The sequence below is a fragment of the Schistocerca nitens genome, chromosome 10, assembly GCF_023898315.1.
Source record: "Schistocerca nitens isolate TAMUIC-IGC-003100 chromosome 10, iqSchNite1.1, whole genome shotgun sequence".
NCBI lineage: Eukaryota > Metazoa > Arthropoda > Insecta > Orthoptera > Acrididae > Schistocerca > Schistocerca nitens.
The window spans coordinates 46,634,934-46,653,827 of record NC_064623.1 but is presented as its reverse complement, the minus strand read 5'-3'; the positions used below and the strand labels follow the sequence as shown (position 1 = coordinate 46,653,827).

At 42.8% G+C, this 18,894-nt stretch overlaps 1 protein-coding gene and 1 non-coding gene across 2 annotated transcripts in view; one reads left to right on the top strand and one right to left on the bottom strand.

Moving 5' to 3' along the window:
- The window catches only part of LOC126210054 (RAC serine/threonine-protein kinase), a 708,536-nt gene that overhangs the window by 644,470 nt on the left and 45,172 nt on the right, over window positions 1-18,894 (top strand). The gene's annotated exons all lie outside the window — the stretch shown is intronic.
- Window positions 4,015-4,089, bottom strand: Trnat-ugu (transfer RNA threonine (anticodon UGU)). Its single transcript has one exon. It is a non-coding gene; the product is annotated as a tRNA-Thr (tRNA).

The window sequence follows — 18,894 nt, the reverse complement described above, 5'->3', positions numbered from 1 at the left end:
ACACATCTGAAATGTAACGTCCACTGTTCAAAGTGCCGTCAATGCGAACAAGAGGTGGCCGAGACGTGTAACCAGTGGCACCCCATACCATCACGCCGGGTCATACGCCAGTATGGCGATGACGAATACACGCTTCCAATGTGCGTTCACGCGATGTTGCCAAACACGGATGCGACCATCATGATGCTGTAAACAGAACCTGGATTCATCCGAAAAAATGACGTTTTGCCATTCGTGCACCCAGATTCGTCGTTGAGTACACCGTCGCAGGCGCTCCTGTCTGTGATGCAGCGTCAAGGGTAACCGCAGCCGTGGTCTCCGTGCTGATAGTCCATGCTGGTGCAAACGTCGTCGAACTGTTCGAGCAGATGGTTGTCTTGCAAACGTCCCCATATGTTGACTCAGTGATCGAGACGTGGCAGCACGATCCATTACAGCCATGCGGATAAAATGCCTGTCATCTCGACTGCTAGTGATACGAGGCCGTTGGGATCCAGCACGGCGTTCCGTATTACCCTCCTGAACCCACCGATACCATATTCTGCTAACAGTCATTGGATCTCGACCGAGGCGAGCAGCAATGTCGCGATACGATAAACCGCAATCGCGATAGGCTACAATCCGATCTTTATCAAAGTCGGAAACGTGATGGTACGCGTTTCTCCTCCTTACGCGAGGCATCACAACAACGTTTCACCAGGCAACGCCGGTCAACTGCTGTTTGTGTATGAGAAATGGGTTGGAAACTTTCCTCATGTCAGCACGTTGTAGGTGTTACCACCAGCGCCAACCTTGTGTGAATGCTCTGAAAAGCTAATCATTTGCATATCACAGCATCTTCGTCCTGTCGGTTAAATTTCGCGTCTGTAGCACGTCATCTTCGTGGTGTAGCATTTTTAATGGCCAGTAGTGTAAGTCGTTTGGGAAAAGTGTCCTCTCCCATGTCGTTGAGAATGGAAATGCAGAATTCGTACCTTCTGTTATGGTCGCCAGGACGCAGTTGCTCACTACTGCGGCTTGTAAGGCTTCATACGCCGGCGTTGCTCCAGAAGACGCCACACCGTTATTTGAGGAGTGTGAAATTCCTGGCCTGGCTGTCTTGTGAACTTTTGAGGGCTCCGTGTGAATACACTCGACATTTTCATGACACATGGATTGCCGACCAGTACTCTTCCCTTTGCTTATGCAACCAGCTTCCAAAAATTATTTGTGCCAGTCATAAATGTGCGTGTGCAGAGGCGGCTTCTTGCTGAATCGACAGTAGAAAACACGTTGCGAAATAGGTGGGCTTCCCGCAAATCCCAACATACAAAATGATTTCTCTCTTGGTGTAGTCGCACAACTTGCTGCGAACAAACTACAGGGCAGCTGTGTCAAAACTTGGAAATTTCCTCTAACTAGTGACATGCGCATTGTGTTTCTATGTTGTATAGTTTATCTCTAATAAACAACTGAAAGGTGTTCTTTCTTTTTGAATCTAGCTGTACACTGAGGTACCAAAAGTCATTGGCTAGCGATGTGCACATATAAAGAGATTCTGGTCATACGTGAAGTATGTTAGCGGCAAGAAACAATCAGTGCCTTCCTTGCACGATAGCAATGGAGATACTATCGAAGACAGTGCTGCCAAAGCACGTAGCCTTCCGAAATGCCTTCACAAAAGAAGACGAAGTAAATATTCCAGAATTCGAATCGAGAACAGCTGCCAACATGAGTAACGTAGAAGTAAATATCCTCGGAGTAGTGAAGCAACTTAAATCACTTAATAAAAGTAAGTCTTATGGTCCAGACTGTATACCAATTAGATTCCTTTCGGAGTATGCTGATTCATTAGCTCCATACTTAACAATCATATACAACCGTTCACTCGACGAGATTTTAGAACATATATTGTGTTCGAACATTATCAATTACCTCGAAGAAAACGGTCTATTGACACACAGTCAACATGGGTTTAGAAAACATCGTTCCTGTGAAACACAACTATCTCTCTATTCACCTGAAGTGGTGAGTGCTATTGACAAGGGATTTCAGATTTCCGGAAGGCTTTTGACTCTGTACTACACAAGCGACTCGTAGTGAAATTGCGTGATTATGGAATATCGTCGCCGGCCGGAGTGGCCGAGCGGTTAAAGGCGCTACAGTCTGGAACCGCACGACCGCTACAGTCGCAGGTTCGAATCCTGCCTCGGGCATGGATGTGTGTGATGTCCTTAGGTTAGTTAGGTTTAGGTAGTTCTAAGTTCTAGGGGACTTATGACCACAGCAGTTGAGTCCCATAGTGCTCAGAGCCATTTGAACCTTTTTTTTTTTTTTTTTTAATATCGTCTCAGTTATGTGACTGCATTTATGATTTCGTGTCAGAGAGGTTACAGTTCATAGTAATTGACGGAAAGTCATCGAGTAAAACAGAAGTGATTTCTGCCGTTCCCCAAGGTAATGTTATAGGCCCTTTGCTGTTCCTTATCTATATAAACGATTTTGGAAACAATCTGAGCAGCCGTTTTCTGTTGTTTGCAGATGACGCTTTCTTTTATCGACTAATAAAGTCATCAGAAGACCAAAACAAACTGCAAAACGATTTAGAAAAGATATCTGAATGGTGCGAAAAGTGGCTGTTGACCCTAAATAACGGAAAGTGTGATGCCATCCACATGAGTGCTAAAAGGAACTCGTTAAACTTCGGTTACAGGATAAATCAGTCTAATCTAAAAGCCGCAAATTCAACTAAATACCTGGGTATGACAATAACGAACGACTTAAATTGGAAGGAACACACAGAAAATGTTGTGGGGGAAGGCTAATCAAAGACTGTGTTCTGTTGGCAGGACATTTAGAAAATGTAACATACCTACTAAGGAGAATGTCTACACTACGCTTGTCCGTCCTCTTTTAGAATACTGCTGCGTGGTGTGGGATCCTTACCAGATAGGACTGACGGAGTACATCGAAAAAGTTCAAAGAAAGGCAGCAGGTTTTGTATTATCGCGAAATACGGGAGAGAGTGTCACAGAAATGATACAGGATTTGGGCTGGACATCATTAAAAGGGAGGCATTTTTCGTTGCGACGGAATCTTCTCACGAAATTCCAATCATCAACTTTCTCCTCCGAATGCGAAAATATTTGGTTGACACCGACCTAAATAGGGAGGAACGATCACCAAGATAAAATAAAGGAAATCAGAGCTCGTACGGAAAGATACAGACAGGTGTTCATTCTTTCCGCGCGCTATACTAGATTGGAATAATTGAGAATTGTGAAGGTGGTTCGATGAACCCTCTACCAGGCACTTAAATGTGATTTGCAGAGTCTCCATGTAGATGTAGATGGCGGTAGTGTCGCCTACGTAGGTATGAAAGTGCGGTGTATTGGCGATGCTGACATTTGTACTCAGGTGATTGTTCAAATGGCTCTAAGGACTATGGGACGTAGACCTAACTAACCTAAGGACATCACACACATCCATGCCCGAGGCAGGATTCGTACCTGCGGCCGTAGCGGTCGCGTGGTTCCAGACTGTAGCGCCTAGAACCGCTCGGTCACCCCGGCTGGCAGTCCCATAGTGCTCAGAGCCATTTGAACCATTTGAATTTTTTGGAAATCGTTTGGGAACTCAATATTCCGCGGTCTGCTTTGTCAATAGTGCCGAGAATACCACATTCCGGCATTTCCTCTTACCCCCCTGACAACGCAGTTGTCGACGGCATCCACATAACGACCGAGAACAGACGCTTTTGCTTAGATTTGTCAGTGCTAACAGACAGCGTGAAATAACGGCAGAAACCAATGTGGGACGTACGACGAGCGCATCCGTAAGGGCAGCACGGCGAAATTAGGCGTTAATGGGCTTTGGCAGCAGACAACCGACGCGAGTATCTTTTGTAACAACACGACATTGCCTACAGCACCTGAAGTGATAATTATGCCTACAGCACCTGAAGTGATAATTAAATCAAGACCCTAAGCTCTCGACAGGCATTGATATAAATCAACGGGGACAGGTGAAAATGTGTGCCCCGACCGGGACTCGAACCCGGGATCTCCTGCTTACACGGCAGACGCTCTATCCATCTGAGCCACCGAAGGCACAGAGGATAGTGCGACTGCAGGGATTTATCCCTTACACGCTCCCCGTGAGAGCCACATTTCCAACTCAATGTCCACACACTACATTCGTAGTGCCCCTGCCCATTACACTCATTACTCGCGGCAGACGATCTTACCGAGTACTGTAAGAGTTCGGGCAATGCGTGTGCATCCAGCACAGAAGAAGAAGGTCAATGGCCGGTTAAGCGTAACTATACGAAGATGGTATCTGTTGTTTCGGGGCTCGTGACCATATCGGCTGGGCACTAGACGATTGGAAAACGCTGACCTGGTCAGATGAGTCCCGATTACACTTGGTAAGAGCTGATGGTAGGGTTCAAATGTGGTGCAGGCTACACGATGTCGTGGATCCAAGTTGTCAGTAAGGCAATGTGCAACCTGGTGATGGTTCCATAGTGGTGCGGGCTGTGTTTGGTTGGGTCCTTTGGATTTTGGATTGGATTGTGTGTAAAATCTTATGGGACTTAACTACTAAGGTCATCAGTCCCTAAGTTTACACACTACTTAACCTAAATTACCCTAAGGACAAACACACACACCCATGCCCGAGGGAGGACTCGAACCTCCGCCGGGACCAGCCGCACAGTCCATGACTATGGAATTTTTTGTGGATGACAATGCGCCATGTCACCGAATCGCAGTTGTTCACGATTGCTTTGAAGAACGTACTGGACATTTGGAGCGAATGTTTTGGCCACCCAGGTCGCACACCATGAATCCCATCGAACATTTATGGAACATAATCGAGAGCTCTGTTCGACCGGCCGAAGTGGCCGAGCGGTTCTAGGCGCTACAGTCTGGAGCCGCGCGACCGCTACGGTCGCAGGTTCGAATCATGCCTCGGGCATGGATGTGTGTGATGTCTTTAGGTTAGTTAGGTTTAAGTAGTAAGTTCTAGGGGACTGATGACCTAAGATGTTAAGTCCCATAGTGCTCAGATCCATTTGAACCATTTTGAATCAGCTCAGTTCGTGCACAAAATCCTGTAGTAGCAACACTTTCGGGAGTATGGACGCCTATAGAGGCAACATGGCTCAGTATTTCTGCAGTGTATATTGGCTGTGGACCACGTCGCAACGCAAACAGAAGCGATGCCTTAGGTGAGCAGTTATTGGCTTCATAATGGGAAACAAACGGTAGATGGTATATTTTTAGAGTGTGTGTCGCTCTGACGAGATAGCAGCTATGAGACAGTTGGCGATGACGTGTCGCCAAGCGGTGGGTGCTCAGACTGACGCCCACCCGAGGTACTGCCGGCCTAAGTTGTTTATTTACATTCTGCCGAGTTGGACAGGGTGACGTGTACTGACGGACTTCGGATGGAGGAAGAAAGTACTGGTAGGCGGGTGAGCCAGTCTGTCTACAGAGATTTGTTTAAGCCAGTCAAGCGTCGATAGGTTGCGTGCGTGTTGACTATACTTCAACCAACGTAGACATCTTATTACACTACTAATGTTTACATGATATTTTTTAAGAAGAAAGCGACAATGACTTGGTAAAATGATGTACTATTAACAACGAATGACAGAGTGGAATTTTTTATTTTTGAACTGGGACGAGTCTCTGATGCTATTCTGGCTGTAAACGCCTGGTGTTACTGTCTGTAAATGACCGTCGCATGGAAGATTTGGCTCTTCTGTTCATAGAAGTTACGTTAACCAAAGCGCTTCTCCACTTATTTGGGTTTTGTTGTGATTTGAGAGATCGAATCGCGCTGGATGTTTTATTTATTTTCAAGTAACAAATATAGCTATTTTGTTAACACACCTTACTGTTTAAGATGTAGATATCGTTACTATAACATACAAGAAACCCAATTCTTACCCTCTGTGGTATTATTAGAGGAAGATAAGACCCTCTCTTAGTTACAAAACGAAGCAGAGTTACAAGAAATTGGTTCACGGGTAGTGACCCATCTTCAGGTTCAAACCTATAGACACTCTGAGTACTGCAGTGGTCTCCACGCCCTCACAGATGGACCTGCTCTGCGCCAACGGATCCTACGATTATCAAGCAATGTAAGATCTGAAGATGATCTCTTAGTGGTTGAAACCGGTGATCTGAAAATAAAAATAAATAACTGAGGTGCGATTACGACTGTTTGTACTGAAATAATTTATAATATTACGAAGATCGCTGCTTTTTCGTAAAACAAAGTTCCAAAAAAATTTATACGTATAAATTTTGGCATAAATCTCCAGAAGAAAAATAAACTTTACTGTCTGGAATTTATTGGCACCACTGCAAACATCTCCAGTAACAGACGAGAAGCAGTCTAATGTTTAGAGTGACTCCATGAAATAACGGGAGATTCATCTCCAAATTTCGTGGAAAAGAGAGGCTCAAGATTCACCATTTATCACGAAATTCGACAAAATATCGTAAGCAAGCAAGCTCGAGTGACAACGAGAAATTATGCAACCAACATATTGCCCCAGTAGCTAACAAAGGTAGAGCTGCAGAACTACAAGAATACACGAACTCACTTGGAACTTATACAATAAGAAAATCTGTATCACTAAGGGAAAATTACGAAGCTGTAACGTAGTTGTTACAACAGAAACGCGTTGCACATCTAAAACCGTGATAATTGGTAGCAGACTCCAAATAAAATTACCGAGAAACAAAGGCGGAAATTATCTAAAAAAAACATAGGACGAAAATGAAGAAAGTGGAATTTGGATGAAAAAGAAGTCCCAGGAGATGAATAAAGTTACAGAGAAAGATACCGGCAGGAAACAGCAATAACACTTCTATGGTCACCCACAAGAATGCGCAGCAACAGCTTCTAAAAGAAAATTATTAAGGGGGAGTTGTGACAGATATCCTATCATCCTGTCCCTTCTCCTTGTCAGTGTTTTCCACATATTCCTTTCCTCTCCGATTCTGCGCAGAACCTCCTCATTCCTCATCGGCCTTAATTTGATGTTAGCAGACTTCTCTTGGCCAAGAATGCCCTTTTTGCCATTGCTAGTCTGCTTCTGATGTCATTGTTGGTAGCAGAATTCCTTAACTTCATTACTTCGTGACCGTGAATCCTGATGTTAAGTTTCTCGCTGTTCTCATTCCTACTACTTCTCATTACCTTCGTCTTTCTTCGGTATACTCTCAATCCATACTCTGTGCCCATTAGACTGTTCAAAAATGGTTCAAGTGGCTCTGAGCACTATGGGACTTAACTTCTGAGGTCATCAGTCCCCTGGGACTTAGAACTACTTAAACATAACTAACCAAAGAACATCACACACACCTATGCCGGAGGCAGGATTCGAATCTGCGACCGTAGCGGTCCATTAGACTGTTAATTACGTTCAGCAGATCATGTAATTCTTCTTCACTTTCACTCAGGATCGCAATGTCATCAGCAAATTGTATCATTGATATCCTTTCACATTGAATTTTAATTCCACTCCTGAACCTTCCCTGGCTGCATCCTGTCTTACACCCTTTTTAATACGAGCACTTCGTTCTTGGTCGTTCACTTTTATTATTCCCTCTTGGCTATTGCACCCGTCTCTCCCTATAGCTTACCCCCACTTTTCTCAAAATTTCGAACATCTTGCACCATTTTACATTGTCGAATGCTTTTTCCAGGTTGACAAATCCTATGAACGTGTCTTGATTTTTCTTCAGTCTTGCTTCCATTATAATCGCAACGTCAGAATTGCCTTTTTACCATTCCTAAAGCCAAACTGATCGCCATTTAGCGCATCCTCAATTTTATTGTCCATTCTTCTGTATATTATTCTTGGATGCATGAGCTGTTTAGCTGATTTTGCGGTAATTCTTGCACTTGTCAGCTCTTGCCGCCATCGGAATTGTGTGGATGATGTTTTTCCGAAAGCGAGGTGGTATGTCGCCAGACTCATACATTCTACACAGCAACCTGAACAGTCGTTTTGTTGCCGCTTCTCCAAATGATTTTAGAAATTCTGGTGATATGTTATCTATCCGTCCTGCCTTATTTGATCTTGAGTCCTCCAAAGCTCTTTTAAATTCTGATTCAAATGCTGGATCCCCTATCTCTTCTAAATCGACTCCTGTTTCTTCTTCTATCACATAAATCTTTCCCCTCATAGAGGCTTTAACGTATGCTTTCCACCTATCCTCTCTCTCCTCGGCATTTAACAGTGTAATTCCCGTTGCACTCTTAATGTTGTCACCCTTGCTTTTAATATCACCGAAGGTTGTTTTGACTTACCTGTATGCTGAGTCTTTCCTTCCGACAATCATTTCTTTTTTGATATCTTCACATTTTTTCCTGCAGCCATTTCGTCTTTGCTTCCCTGCACTTCCGATTTATTTCATTCCTCAGCGACTTATCCCACTTCTTTGCGTATTGATTCTTCCTGACTAATCTCTTAAAGTTGAGCCTACTCTTCATCACTACTCTATTGGGATCTGAGTCTAAATTTGCTACTGGGTACGCCTAAAATCTAGTATCTGATTTCGGAATCTCTGTGTGACCATGATGTAATATAACTGAAATCTTCCCGTATCACCCGGCCTTTTCCAAGTATACCTCCTCCTCGTGTGATTCTTGAACAGAGTATTCGCTATTACTAGCTGAAACTTGTTACAGAACTCAATTAGTCTTTCTCCTCTTTCATTCCTTGTCCCAAGCCCATATTCTCCTGTAACCTTTTCTTCTACTCCTTCCCCTACAACTGCATTCCAGTCTCCCATGACTATTAGATTTTCATATTCCTTTACGTACTGTATTACCCTTTCAATATCCTCATACGCTTTCTCTATCTCTTCATCTTCAGCTTGCGACGTCGGCATGTATACCTGAACTATCTTTGTCGCTGTTGGTTTCCTGTCGATTCTGATAAGAACAACCCTATCACTGAACTGTTCGCAGTAAACACTCTCTGCCCTACCTTCCTATTCATAACGAATCCTACTCCCGTTATACCATTTTCTGTGCTATTGATATTACCCTATACTCGTCTGACCAGAAATCCTTGTCTTCTTTCCACTGCATTTTCCTTTTCAGATTTTCTAGTTACCCTACCACGTTCAAGCTTTTGACATTCCACGCCCCGACTCGTAGAACGTTATCCTTTCGTTGGTTATTCAATCTTTTTCTCATGGTAACCTCCCCCTTGGCAGTTCCCTCCTGGAGATCCGAATGGAGGACTATGCCGGAATCTTTTGCCAATGGAGAGATCATCATGGCAGTTCTTCAATAATAGGCCACATGTCCTATGGACACGCCGCGCGGGATTAGCCGAGGCCGGCCGGTGTGGCCGAGCGGTTCTAGGCGCTACAGTCTGGAACCGCGCGACCACTACGGTCGCGGGTTCGAATCCTGCCTCGGGCATGGATGTGTGTGATGTCCTTAGGTTAGTAAGGTTTAAGTAGTTCTAAGTTCTAGGGGGCTGATGACCTTAGAAGTTAAGTCCCATAGTGCTCAGAGCCATTTGAACCATTTTTTTTTTTTTTTTTATTAGCCGAGCGCTCGAAGGCGCTGCGGTCATGGACTTTGCAGCTTGTCCCGGCGGAGGTTCGAGTCCTCCCTCGAGCATGTGTATGCGTGTTTGTCCTTAGGATAATTTAGGTTCAGTAGTGTTTAATCTTAGGGACTGATGACCTTAGCAGTTAAGTACCATAAGATTTCAAACACCTTTTAACCTTTTTTTTCCTATGGACACACGTTACGTACCTTTAATACACTGGTTTCCATTGCCTTCTGCATCCTCATGCCGTTGGTCATTTCTTCCGCCTTTAGGGGCAGTTTCCCACCCCTAGGACAAGAGAGAGCCCTGAACCTCTGTCCGCTCCTCCGCCCTCTTTGACAAGGCCGTTGGCAGAATGAGGGGTGACTTCTTATGCCGGAAGTCTTCGGCCGCCAGTGCTGATTACTAATTAAAATTTAAGCAGCGGCGAGATTCGAACCCGGGACCGAAGACGTTTTGAATCAAAGACGCTATCCCTTTTTTTGTTGATCTCATTTTGTTCTATATTGTTCATTGAATTTGTTTGGGCGGACGTCCAATGACACCCGTTCAGATTCTTCGTTGATCCATTCACTCAGTTATTTTTTTTTATTACAGAGGGTAGCTAACGCTCTGTCCGAACACGCTGAGCTACCGTGCCGGCTCCCCTAGACCACAGGTACGACTGAGGGAACTACAGGGCATGTCTTTTCACCTGTGCGTGCGAAGCGCATGCGCTACTCACGCGGTTTGACCATGCGGATGCAGTGCTCTGTAATCTGCAGTGTGGTTGTCTGACAGCGCATGCGTCGTTGCTGGTCGGTTGGTGTGCCAAGTGAGAGGGCTTGAAAAGAAAACTGGAAATCAATGCAGAACTACTAATTTCGTTAGTAGAACCTTGACTAGCACTGTACGATAAATGGTTGAAGAGTTATAGCGACTAAGGATCTCTCTGAAGCATTGACATGAAGTTTGGTAGAACTAACTTTTGAGAGAAAATAGAAATGCGTTAGAGCCATTTCTTTGTTAAAAATAACGATCAATCCAGAATCAAAAATGCTCCTATCACAGCTGGCAGCTTCAAAGACATTTAAATCAAAACACCGTGGGATATTCATACTTTTTTTTCAAAAATGGTCCAAAAGGCTCTGAGCACTATGGGACTTAAGATCTATAACTGCTTAAACCTAACTAACCTAAGGACATCTCACACACAACCATGTCCGAGGCAGGATTCGAACCTGCGACCGTAGCGGTCACGCGGTTACAGACTGAAGCGCCTAGAACCGCTCGGCCACAGCAGCCGACTACTTTTTTTTTGTTAGTATTAGTACCCGTGTCATGTGATAAAATGCATCAGGTCAAGTAAATTAATGTGATGCATGATTTCATGTCATACAACATGATGTACGTCATCATTTCATCCCACATGGCGTTTGTGTTGTACAATGTGTCAGTAAAGTGCAGGACTCATGCACCCCCACTCTGGAATACTTACTGTTATAGACGCACCACACTATCGGATACTTCCTATTGTAGATGCATCCCACTCTGTTGAAGCACATAAATTTGTGTCTGTTCTTACAACCCACACCACACATGTAACGGGATGGATGTGGGGGAGAAATGGTCCCCTCAATGAAAAAGTAACCCCGCGCCCCATCGAAATTAAAAAAAAAATTGTCTGAGTGCCCCCCCCCCCCCCCCCCCCCCGAGACAAATCCACCCCCAGAAATTATATCCTCCCAGAAAAAAAACCTTTTTAAATATTATATGTATGCTCCTAAGCTATATGGCATTTATATTGTTTACCATGGCTGGCCGATCTTCTTGGTTTTGGGCCCAGTATCAGGAACTTCACCGTATAAACTGCGAGATGCAGGTATGGCAACACGCAGCTAAGAGCTCACCCTGAGCTAAGGATGTAGGTTTAACTCGTAAAAAAACGCGAATATGTCAAGATGTTTTGATTTAAATGTCTTTCAAGATGCCAGATAAGTCGAAAAGCTAGTTCCTTTCTGTTACATCCCTAACTTCGTCTAGGGCAAATGGTTCAAGTGGCTCTCAGCACTATGAGACTTAACATCTGAGGTCATCAGTCGCCTAGAACTTAGAACTACTTAAACCTAACGAACCTAAGGACATCACACACATCCATGCCCGAGGCAGGATTCGAACCTGCGATCGTAGCGGTCGCACGGTTCCAAACTGAAGCGCCTAGAACCGCTCGGCCACTGCAGCCGGCTCCCTGAGGACATATTCGTCATTCTTTCATTGCTTTGATAACACCATTTTGCATTTTGGTTGCCAACTTTCATCCTACCATAATTTTGACATTAGACCGCCATCGCTCGGAAACCGATGTACATTTTTGTTGACCCGGGTGGCGACGACTGGTCCGGTGCAAGCAGTATTGCTTTTTGAATCATGTTGCTTTTATTGTGGCAACGGAGACGCTTTCACAGAACAGGACGAATATTAATTACACTTACTTGTCTACCTTCTTACAAAAACTGAACCGATTAGCACAAGTTTGGAACACGGTGGCGCCGCGCGTAAAAAAGCTTACAAAAAACTTGCTTTTTGCGTCTAAAATCCGAATAAAGCTAGATATTTGAAAATGAGTTTTCAGTTTTATCGTAAGAATGCATTTTTTAAATTTATTTGGTACAGTTAAACTGTTTCCGCGCATTTAATTTACGTAAGACCGAATTTTAAGTTCTGCATGATTTTATCGATTTATCTGCCTTCAAGCAAAGTTTGAACCGCTTCGTAAAAGTTTCAAGTATAGACGTTTTCTTCAAAAACATCCCAGATAAAACTTGTTTTTTTGCATGGTTTTTCACGTAACATCCGAGCGGTGCATTTACAAATGGTTCCATTAACTGAGCATTAATTTCAATCCAATTAAAACCTGCAAAAGGAATTAATCGATTCGTGCAATTTGCCGGGGCGCCAGTTCCAATGCGTCGTTCGAACCTTGCTTAACATAACTACAGTACGTTCGAATGGCTATACAAATGGCAGCTGGCCCGGGCTGAACGAAAAACCTTTATACTTCTTGTACCTAGCTCAAATAGGAACCGAACTCTGTGACCTTCCACCCCCCCCCCTCCCCCAGCAAAAAAAGCGCTATTATGCTCGCGGCCTTTTGAGAAATATTTGTTACTGTGTTATTGAGAAATCAGTTATTAACTAAGTACTCAGTATGTTTAAATACGGAAAAATTGGTTATATTGCCACCCAACAGATCCTTTTAGCGAAGTAAGGAATCCGGAAAAGTATTTACCAATCTCGTGAAGCACTTTTGAATCATACTCGTTTGTTGCAGAAATAATTCAAGCAACAAATTTGTGGGGAATGTTTATCGTCTTCCGTTCGTTTACCATCGGGTTGTCCTACAATGTTGTGAAGAACGCAACATGTTACAAAACTTCCACGGAAATCAGAATTTTTGCCGAGACAGGTGTAGTATGCTCCACTTGCTGGTGAGAACGATGAAAGCTCACTGTAAACGTCTGTCAGTTTTGTGTAGTTTATAGTTGAAAACTCATGTTAGATATATCGAATTTCATTTTTCATTAATCTGTAAGACATGTTCTGATAAACTAAATGCCTCGTCGCCAATAAACACATATGGTAGTGCTGTATACTGTTTGTCTAATGATTTTTATCAGAAATGTTAAATTGTTTTGTGAAAGTCGACTCCAAAAAGTCACATTTTTAAATATTTGTGAACAATACAACTATTGTACACACATGTACCCTCCAGGCAACTAAATGCTTTTCACTATTTTAACTACTGTCACGAATGATGTTCTAATATGTGATACAAGATGAAATAATAGCAAGTAATGCCTCGAAGCTGTTGACCGACGTGCTAGTGTAATCGCAAAATTGCTAAATGTGTGACCCAATTATCGCCCCTGAATCGATCTTTCACTAGTCTTGCACTTATTACTGGATGTACCCAATATTCTGCCTCAGTTTTATACGTCGAACACAAACACTTGCTACCGTTTCCAAATTCATAATTAAGTAAATTGTCGACCGAACAATGAATCGTTTATGCGCGCGAACTACCATCGTCTGATTTACAAAACGTTTTTTGCACACTGATCGACCGACTATAGACGGCGAACCAACGATTCGTTCGTGCGCACGTAGTCTATTTTCTTTATATTATAGGCTCTGACGAAAGCTAGCGCGCAAGGCAACGGCTTTAGGTGTAGACGGATTACGAGACAGTATTATTGCGTTCAAACCCCCACTACTCGCTACAGACGCCCTTTTTCATTGTAGCCCACGAATCACGCTTCACTTGTCATCTCTCGTTCCAAAGACCTTCGGTGGAAGTGTTGTCGTTTTTCCCGCCGAGTTGAATCTGTGTCTAGACAAGTGCTCGTACATATTAAGTTTCATTTCATTGCTGTATCTATTCGGAGAGAAATAATCCAGGCGTTTCAGTTAATATTTTTTACGGTTTTTTTATTATAAGGTTTCGATGTTGACGTATAGTACGTGAGTTCAAAGTTTGGCGGGAGCGTACAACGGAACAAAACAATTGACTGCGTCGAAGGCGGATCCTGTAGGTAAATACAAACATGTTTACTCGGGGCACTTCGTGACTGCTTCGTTTGCGCGTGGCATGTTCGGCCATATGGACAAGCGACGACGGTCCTCCAAGCTATGGCAGAGATTCTGCAGAACTACGTTCCGGATCTGTGGCGTCATGCATCTGAAAGGGTAATCTTTTTTTTTCGTATTCCATGTTTATTATAACGTCAATTTTCAAATTGGTTATCTTAAGTTACGTAATATTTGTGCCAACGGGGGAAGCATTGTTTACTTAATTTACTATGTAAGAGGGTAGCCACGGGCCAGAGTACGTTGCGTATTGTTCAGTCGGCGAGTCTGTACAGATATGTACACTTTATTTAGTGTGTAATATTGACAGTCACCCCCCACCTCCGATGTCTTGATAGCGATAACAGACTGATATGTAGCGTAGCCCGAGGTCTAGGATAGGTTGGAAGGTGATAATTTGGTTTGAGTTGAAGCCAACGAATGTGAATGCCAAATGAAATTGAATCGAATGAAACAAGTTAACTGTTACCAGTCACTGGACTTCACTTTGATAGTGATGGGATGGTGCACGCAGAGATGAGATTGTGGCTTCGTTAAGAGCATCACGACATTCTACAATGACGGTGACTGGCGACAGTAAACTTGTTTCATTCGATGTAAATAAGTCACGGTAAAGCCTTGCCTAAAATGTTCGCATTTAAAGATAAATGAAATTAATGTCCTAACCTGTAACGTATCTCATTGTTTACGTTCGCGCCATACATTAACGCACTTGACCGTATTTCACACATAAAAGCTAAAACTGCAGTAGGAAATATTAGATTATGAACAAGTCACCGGTGAGTATTCTGATGCATGTTGTTGTCGTACACAAACCAGGAGGGTCCACAACGTAACTTTCATGGGATAATTTCGCAGTGTTACGTCAGAAAAAGTTGTAAGGCTTCAAATAAATGTTTCACTGAGTTCGTTTGTGGTGCCTATAACGCATTTCCACACTTGACGCCCCGACAAGAAAAGTGGCAGAAGTTGAACGGCATCTTGTGGTAATGTCACAGAAAAATACATAGGAAGCGCCCCAAAGTACACAAAAAATAATGGAATTTACTGCGAACAATACTTGAAATTTAAAGGAAGCGTCTAGTATTTCAATATAAGTATTATAAAATTAATTCATTGAATTCGAGTTTTGTATTGCGTTTGTGAGTTGTCACTGCTCTTGCCGAGGTGCGACTTGTCAACAGAAGCCTGTGTTTACGATTGCTAGAAATCCTTCACGATTTCTTGCAATACTGTCAGCAGCCGTGCAGTTTTAGGCTTACCGTAATGAAATACAAATGAGTGTCAGATTGAAATTTGTTTTAATAATAAGGATCCTAATATGTTAACGGTGTTGCTCATGTTTTTCTTTCTACTCGCTGTAGGTATTGGACGAGATAGCTTTCTGGCAGAGGTCGGGAGAGGCCATCGTAGGCTAAAAGTGTGCTGAATTTCTCGAAACTGCCAGTCTCGTATATAAAGTACATTTCGTATGCTCACCAACTTCTTACGTGTTTTTATTGTTAGTGTGACCTAATAATTAACACAGTTAGCACTGATCAGAATGTCTGAGAGGTTGTCTTATTCTGGGCCAAGATGGCCACCATGAATTCGTTCAGGAACTGTTACTGAAACTCTCAATATTACTTTAAAGTTCGACTGTCCTAAGTACGCATTTGTGGCTTCTGAGATTTTTCGAATTTGAATGTTAATTTAATGACATGTACTTCTTTTTACGGTGTAGAGTCTGAAATAGTTATCTAATATGAGTAATATCGTGATGAGGCCATTTTTGTATTGCTCTTTCAGGCTAGGACATTTGAAGACAAAAGCCAGAAATATGTAAAGCTACCCGTAGATGGTCAATAATGTTTACGATTTTTCCCGAATGCGCAATAATATTGACCTTCGAGGAGTGAGATTGTGAGGTTGCGCATTAATACTGCCGGTCGGAGTGGCCGAGCGGTTCTAGGCGCTACAATCAGGAACCGCGCGACCGCTACGGTCGCAGGTTCGAATCCTGCCTCGGGCATGGATGTGTGTGATGTCCTTAGGTTCGTTAGGTTTAAGTAGTTCTAAGTTCTAGGGGACTTATGACCACAGCAGTTGAGTCCCATAGTGCTCAGAGCCATTTGAACCATTAATACTGAGAACATCAAAAGCTTTGCAAATATGTTGCGCTTCCTGCAAATAATGTGCCGTCTTCTAGCAGTATTCGCAACATCTTTTAAAGTCTCTCGCATGCTACACAGACAAAGGAGGTTGTCAGGTTTGTTGTTGCTGTCGTTGCGTGGAAAATGAGCACAGAACAAGACAAAAGATGGTTATTATTACAGTGCATCGAAATGTATGAATCACTGCCGGCATTTTGAGTTGTTAGGGCAGATGAGTACAAAAACAAATATTAAGAACGATGAATAGTGTGTTTTGTTGCTCAGAATATAGGTATTGTATTAATTTGATTTGTGGTAAGGGGATATAGGGGTAATGTATCAAATGTCGGACCATCAATACACGAACAAAATTTTCTTGGTTTTCAAGTCGCATCAATTCGAATAAAATTCTCGATCTTTCGATGGAAGGGTGACACTTCTGTATTAATTGTAAGTTTCATGCTCGTGCATGACACACATTTCAATTATTTCAGCAGTAACCCGCCTAATCTTTGAAACTGTATTGCCCCAAGCTTTCTTTGCTCCATTGTGTTTTTCTTTCAGATTAGAGCAGTCAGACCTGCCGTAAAGGCTGAAATGGTTTATTTGGGAATATTGTGTACCCCAACAGTGCGGCCATTTTTTAGAACAGTAATGTTACATAACTATGACGTCATACTGTCAAGGATATTTCTAGTATCAGAGCTTCGTGATCATTGAGGGAATATGGGTGGAGTGCTGTTGTTATTAGGGTCATCAAACGTAATGAAAATTTCAAAAAGCACACCACTGGAAAAGTAGAGATCTTTCAGCGGGAGCGCAAAAAAAATAATTACAAAATGTATAAAAAAATCTTCCCATTTATAGGATTGCTAACTCATAAAGACTATCGGATTCCAAGGTAAATTAGACCTCGGGCGGCCGTTCAGATAATTGTGTTTGCAAAACTGATAATACTAACTTAGATTCTGAACAATCTTTGGTCTCTGTTGATCTATTGTGGATCTGAGACAGCAACTGGTCAAATATTTATCAAGAAAGATCGCCAAACAGCCGTACGTTTTTGAGAAGTTATTTATTGTTACTACCAGTTTTGACATTTTAGTATGCGATCCCAGGCCCCATATGCAATTTCTGTGTATTTTCAGAGGTATCTATATTGGTTTATAGGCGCCATCAGTATCTTGATATCGTGAATACCTTATTCGAAGACTTGACAATCCAAGTCAAGTCGTCGAAGGATGCACTCGAATAACGAATTCCCGATGCTTCAGCTCAACAAACAGCACGAACAATGACGCACTTCGGAGAGATCTTTAATGCGATGTATCACCGAAACTGCATATTTCCATAATGTAAAAGTGTAAATGCAAAACCACCAAATATGATTTGTTATGGAAGCTGACTTCTTCCCGTCACAGCACAGGCTGCAATTGGATTGGGATCTAATTGCACTGTCTGAATAAATAATTAAATAAATAAATATTTCCTGTGTGTTCTGCGCGGTTAAAGGAATGAACGTGTAATAGGTGAACTGTTAATGCGTTGCAGAGTGATACCAAAGTTGATGGCGAGTCGCTACAAGGACCAGATAGAGCATCACTTTTGTAAATATTAGCAATCACGACGCACAGCACTGCATAACGATCAACACTATATTCACAACAGCTGGTAATTGTTACGGCGCACAATACTGTTACGTACTTAACGTTGGCAGCGACCGTAAATATTCGGGAGCGGCACGAAGTGGGCTGACTTCCACCGATCACAGAGGGGCCAAATAAGAGTGCGCACTCACTACATTTCCTGTGTTCAGTCTCACAGAACTGTAGGGTAACAATATTACGAAAAGGAAAGTCGCTACTCACCACACAGGGGAGATGCTGACAAGGGGAGGCCGCCAATTGTGAAATTCAGATTCGATTCATACTGCGCATAATAAAAGCTCATGGCCAGAGGTGTAATGTGGCAAAGCACCAAGATGCACTTCTCAGCCGTTGTCGAGAAAATCGACAGTTAATAGAAACCATTGCGGTGAAATACTCTACGATGTATAACTTCCTATAGCGTCGTGGCGCAGCGGTAAGTGCTTGGGTTTGTAAGTCAAAGGTCGCCGGATCGAATCTCGCGCCATGCAATTTTTTTAGTATTTGTTTTTTGTAATTCAAATATATATATATATGTTAACTACACGTGTAAACATTATGAAGACAATAACATTTGTGAAATACAACTTTGTTTGCAGAAAACATAATCATGTTCGAAGTCGCCAGTTTTTCCACGACAAACTACTTTCAACAACTTGTTACATGCATAATTGTTGCAACTGATTGCCGGGAATTATATATATATATATATATATATATATTAATTACAAATAACAAATACTAAAAAAAAGTTTCATGGCGAGAGATTCGATCCGGCGACCTTCGGATTACGAACCCGAGCGCTTACCGCTGCGCCACGACGCTGTAGGAAGGTACTAATCGTAGAGAGTATTTCACCTCAACGGTTTCTTTTAACTGTCGATTTTCTCGACAACGGCTGAGAAGTGCATCTTGGTGC